A 6,520-nucleotide genomic window follows, 5' to 3' on the forward strand; every position below is an offset into this window, starting at 1 on the left:
CAACTTGGATCTCAACTCATCTGGCACATCTACATAGGCAATGCAACCAAAAAATTTCAAATGAGAAATATCTGGTTTCCTACCAATATACCTCTCCTCTGGAGTCATTCCATGTATTGCTGCAGTGGGAGTCCTGTTCATTATGTAGACTGCTGTAGCAACTGCTTCAGCCCAATAAAAATCTGGCAAGTCTTTTTCATTGAGCATGGCACGAGAAACCTCTCCAATATGCCTGTTTTTCCTTTCTGCAATTCCATTTTGTTGTGGGGTATGACTGCATGAATATTGCTGCTTTATGCCATGCTCCTGCAGGAACCTTGCAAACTCATTTGAGAGGTACTCTCCCCCTCCATCTGACCTTAGGAATTTTATCTGCAGGCCTGTTTCTTTTTCAACCATAGCTTTAAGAGTTTTGAAATGCCCAAAAACTTCACTTTTCTTTTTCATAAAATACACCCAAACTTTTCTGCTATAGTCATCAATAAAAGTGACAAAATAATGACAGCCTCCAAGAGATGCAGCTTTAGTAGTCCACACATCAGAGTGGATTAATTCCAATGGCTTCTCACTCTCTTGAACATGTCTAGGAAATGGTTTCCTTGCATGTTTTCCAAATTGACAGGCTTCACATACCTTATGCATTTCTGCAACCTTGAATTTGGGCAATCCTGCAACAATATTTTGGGCCTGCATTGATTTAAGTCGTTGTACATTAACATGACCAATGTGTTTATGCCAGATATCAATATCTGCAACTACACCAGTCCCATGTGCAAACATTGCTGCACTCAATTCCGACATGTCTGCATCCAATGTAAACATTCTGCCCTTCTTCTTTCCTTTTGCTATCAAGCGACCTTTATTTTTCATATCCTCAACAAAGCATCCATGAGGATTAAATCTGACCTGCAAGCCCTGCTCAACCATTTGACCAACAGAAACCAGATTCTTGGTGATATTCGGGACATGAAATACATCAGACAGGTATTTCTTTTTCCCATCCTACATAGACAAAGGAATTTTTCCAATCTGCACAATAGGATGTGCAGTATCATCACCAGTCTCCACAAATCCTGGTTTTTCCATTTTTCTTGCATCCTCCATCCATTCTGCATGACCTGTCATGTGGTTTGATGCACCTGAGTCAATATACCATACATCATTGCTTTCTTCTGCACTTGTCACAGAATTGTTCATGTGCTGCACCATAAACAAGTGCTCATTTCTGTCATCACCCTGTCTACTAGAAGATGCATAATTCCCTTGTTGCAGTTTTCCATTCATGATGTCATTCTACTTTTTATAGCAGTCTTTAGCCATATGACCCATTTTACCACAGTAGTAGCATTCAACATTACTGTTTACATTTTTGCCTCTTTGCCATCCACCACGACCTCTTTGGCTCCCCTTGCCTCTAGAGTTACCACGTCCTCCTCCATAGGACTAGTTTTCTTGAGTTTGCTGCATATTCTGATTTCTACCATGGCCTCCATATCGACCTCCTCTACCTCTGCCTCTACCTCTTCCAGCATTTGAGTAGAAGACAGCTTCTTTTGAAGTTCCTCCTGAAGAAGATGCACCACCATTTCTCTGCTCCTCAGAAATTAGAAGAGCAATCAACTCCTCAAAATCAGGAAATCTTTCACGGACGGAAATGGATGTTCGAAACTGTGCATAATCCTTTCCTAGACCATTCAAGGTCACAGAAACTAAATCATCATCTTCCACTGGCGACCCAATGGAAGCAAGTGCATCTGCAATCTTCTTCACCTTCATGTGGTAGTCATTGATGCTCATATTTTCTCTTTGCACATTATGCAACTCTTGCTTGAGCTGCATTTTCCTGGCTTGCGTATTTGTGCTATATATTTTTGACAAAGTATCCCATGCCTCCTTTGGCGTACTTGCATCTTGAATATGCACAATCATAGAGTCTGAAATGCTGATAGAGAGCCAGTACATAACTTTCCTGGCTCTCTCATGCCATGCTTTAAATTCCTGCATTTGCTGTTGATTGGGAACATCAGGAAGAACTGGTTCTTCTTCATTTCCTGCAACAAATTCCCAATATCCTTTTCCCATAAGGAAATTCGTCATTCTAAACTTCCATGCTTGGAAGTTGTTCTTGTCAAGCTTTTTAGTGACAATCTGTGAGAGAGAATCAAACGCCATTACAGAACACTGCAAAAAATTCTATCACTGCAAAGAACACAGCTTCAGCCTCACAAAGGCAAATCTGCAAAACTGAGGAAAGTGGTATTTGACCACACAGTCACTTCCTAGTGACGATTTTGCATCAACGGGCAACAGGGATGATTCTGTAACTCCCAATGTCTCTGCGCACAAGCATACGATGCAATTTCTACATTAACTTTTCACAGACCTGTAGAACAGTGGCTGCACAGCATAAAACTGGGCCTTTTCTTGAGTGCGTGCAGAAAACTTCCGCCTCCAAAACAGGCCCCGAAATGGCCTCAAATAAAAAAAACAAGGTCGCTAAGGGCTAAAGCCCTTGCCCGCAGCATATACTGCCCTCTTACTTCACCGCGAAGGGCGTCTCAACCTAAGACAATGCACTCCTGCACTTTCTGGTTGTGCTACCTGCAGAGATCTGCTCCCAAAACAGAAAATGAAAGCAACACTGCTCCTCTTACCAGAACACCGCGAGCTTGGGTTGCTTTCTTGAGCTCCTTACCACGAACAAGGCTCCGATACCATGTCAAGATTGTGGGAGAGAAGGAAGGAGTCTCACTTGAAGCTTTCTTGCTTGCACAATGGGGGAATACACACAAGGGTGGAGGCTGAAAACAGTTTTCCTCTTCTTAGTTGTGTAAGCCAAAAGAACTCAAGTACAAAGAAATAGAAGAACCCTATATATGGGTCTCAAACCAAACTCAACTAACTAAGGTGGCATACTAACTGAGCCACAAACTAGAGTAGATAAGGATAGCTATCATGTAGTTATTATTCATGGGCGATGTACCAACCGTGTTTGCAAAACTGACAAGTTGGTGACATAAATACACAACGGTCACCCTGGCGTATCACGAGTGGAGCTCGATATCTCAACACCTTGGACATTACACTAGCACCTAATCTTACATTAGCCAAGGTAATTAATCCACCTTGCACAACATAGTGAACATAACTTCTATCTAAAACTAAATATCCCATAGAATAGCATATCATAGTGCACATGCACAATACGGCCACTGTGTACTAGTTACCTTATTGTACATATGCATACCACATCCATGCATAGAAAGGGGATGCATGTTTATACACCTACCAATTTCCCCTTTTTTCTCGATATATATATATATATATAATCAAAGAGAGGACAAGTGCATGAAACATAACTATCTAAATCCCTAGTAAGTATTTTCATGTGTATTCTTTAGAATATGACATACTTGTGCGCCCTCTTCTAATGAGAGTGCACTTGTTCACTATTAGCCATGGCTTGATACATGATGTTTACCCTTAGCATGGTTTGTACCTTAGTTCTTAGTCTTTTCCTATGTGATGTAGACTTTTAATGCCTCTGAAGAATGGCTATGTATGTCGTTACAGGCATGGCATAAAAGTGTGTGATTCTTGTCTCATTTGCTAGTCATGACCTGATGTATGAGGGGATCTTGATGATGCAAATTTTTCCCAATCGGTTTGCACCATGTTTCTTCTTCATTTTTGTATTTGTTATAGCAAGATTCTCTATATTTTTTCTTCATAATGTTGTCATAAGTGCTTTATGGTATTTTCTCAAGGTTCTATGGTGTTCTTTCTAAGTTTTTTGCTTGTTTCGTGAAGCAATAAAGTCATTTTTTGTGCTGCCTGTTGTAGTTTGCTTAGTTTTATTATACAGCATTGTAGACCTATTATATATTTCAAATTGATTAGGGGATGTAACACTTTGGTGATCTTTCCCTTGCTTGCATGAACCTCTAGTTTTAAGCCCTATTAAAAATGTCTTTGTTCTATGGAAGAAAATCAAATTTCATGTATGTAGTTCAAAGGGTTTTCTCTATCTATGTCCTACCCTTTTTGTCTTGAACCTTTGTTTCAAAAGCTCCATACAAAATGACTTTCCTTCTTCAAGGTAGAAATCTGAATTTTCATGTAAAGCCTAAAGCAGGGAAACATTTCCTAAAGTAGAAGATGCAGTTCAAAGGCTTAATTTTGCATTTCTATCATGTGGATCATGTAGTTATGTTTCCCTATATTTTTTGATTTAATATTATAGCAAAAATGACATTGTTTCATGGTAGATATTCAAATTTCTTACAAAACTTGTAGTAGTGGATTCCAGATAATTCTAAGAATTGTAAGCAAGGAAACAACAATGGCAAGATATTTTAGGATAAGATAAAGTAATTAAGGAGAGAGAACTACTTACGCATTGTTGGAGATAAATAGTATGGGAGTTTCAACCCCCAATATGAGAGAGAGAGAGAAACAGTATGGGATTTTGAATCCTTGACATGAGAGAGAGAGAGGGTGGTAGTGAATCCCTAACATGAGAGAGAGAGAGAGAGAGAGAGAGAGAGAGATGAGATGGAATAAAGGAGAATTGGTGAGTGAGAGAATTAGTAGGGGGAGAAAGAGATAGATAAGTATTGGTGGTGCTAGTGATTGTGATACTAATGAGGAGGGAAAGATGTGGTGGTGGCTGTAGTAGTGATAGTGGAGATACTAGTGCTAGTGGTGGTGCTTGATATATATCAACAAGAAAAAGTGAAACAAGTGGACTATGTGGAACAAAAAATAGAGGTTATAAAAAAAATCTTGCTCCAAAAACTTGCTTCTCATACATACTTTGACGCAAGTGCCATATCAAGGAAGACTTTGCACTCTTAATTATGGTGCCCCGCTCTTTTTAGAGACGTGGCCCATTTTGTCAAACATTGGGATGAGTATCAACAATGAACCAAGATTCCAATAAAAAAGGATAAAATAAAACTCTCCTTTTTAATCGCCTATCAACCCTTCAAGAAGTGAGGAATAGACTTTATGGGACCCATCAACCCTATTGCTTGATACTCCCAAGTATGCTACATTATCGTGGCTATCAACTACATGACTAAGTGGGCAAAGGCAAGGTCCATAAGTTAGAGTTATGTTAGAACCATGGTAAAATTCTTGTGGGAGAAAGTCATTTCACACTTTGGCTATCCATTGAGATTGTCAATGACCAAGAAACTCATTTCTTTAATGATATTAACAAACATCTCATGTCTATATTCCTAGTCTTGCATCACAAGTCTAGTCCTTACTATCCCAGGCCCATGGGCAAGTAGAAGTGACTAATAAGATATTTTTTAATGACATGATGAAAATGATCTTAGCTTCTCCAAAATCAAAATGGGATAATAAGCTCAAGGTTGTGCTTTGGGCCTATTGTATAGCTTACAAGATGGTTGAAGGCTAGATTCCCTTTAGGATAAATTATGGGATTGATTCCCTTATATCAATTGAGTTCCTTGTTCCAACTCTTCGTATCATAATAAAAGAATAGGAAGATATAAAGCTTAGACCAAATTCCTTATGGAACTTCAACACCTCACTAAAACATGATTACTCGCAACTCACATCTTGCTTGTTGTTGAGAAAGCTCAATAAAAGTCTTGGTTCCATAAACATGTAAAGTAGTGATGCTTGGAGAGAGGTGACCTAGTGTTGTTGTACTCAATCAAATGCCATAAATAGAAACTTAGATGTTGATGCATCAAATCCTACCATGTCCATGCCATCATTAAGATGAGCAACATAGAATTATCTTGCAACCTTATGTATGTAGCTTTCCATTGGCCTCATGTCTGCAAATGGTTTATTGTCTATCTTTCACGAAGTTCATTTTGGCTTTTTCTTGGGTCAACTGGAGGGAGATATCTATTAGTCTCTAATTCATTTCAAGCAAATGTTTGCACAACTTGTCCCCCTTTCCTCTAACCCTGAGTTTTGCAACTCAATGTCCTTTTCTTGAAGCTTTGAAATGTAAGTTTGGATTTCTTGTTTGGCCATTGGACTCCATGAGGAACTCTCTATATGCTTCTTGGGTTTCATCTAGCTATTTTTGAATATCTTGTTTTATTGATATGGCTTCAATTCAGTCCCTTTTGAGCTCCTCACATAGCTACTCTAGAGCTTCCACTCTCTATTTGTAATGTTCTAGCTTCCTATGGGTTGTTTTAGTGTGCTCTTGGATGATTACTCTAAACATGGCATGTTTTCTTGATTCACATTTTTTGTCTATTTTGCCCTTGTGCGTGCTTTCATGCTTCTTAATTGAGATATTAGTTCACAAAGGGTTATTAACTTAGAGGAATATGATTCATATGTTATTTTTTTGTTCCCCATGAAGTATTCTTGAGAATTATAATGTTATCCTCTGATCCTAGATTACTAATAGTGGTCACCCTAATATTGAACTTTCTAGGGAGAAGGTTGATTGTTTAGTTGCATGCATTGCTCCATTTTTTTGTACCAAGTTTTCTAAGTCACATGATGATTAAACGTATGG

Source organism: Lygodium microphyllum, chromosome 22, assembly GCF_053477565.2.
Source record: "Lygodium microphyllum isolate KBCC chromosome 22, Lygodium_microphyllum_v1.1.10, whole genome shotgun sequence".
Lineage (NCBI taxonomy): Eukaryota > Viridiplantae > Streptophyta > Polypodiopsida > Schizaeales > Lygodiaceae > Lygodium > Lygodium microphyllum.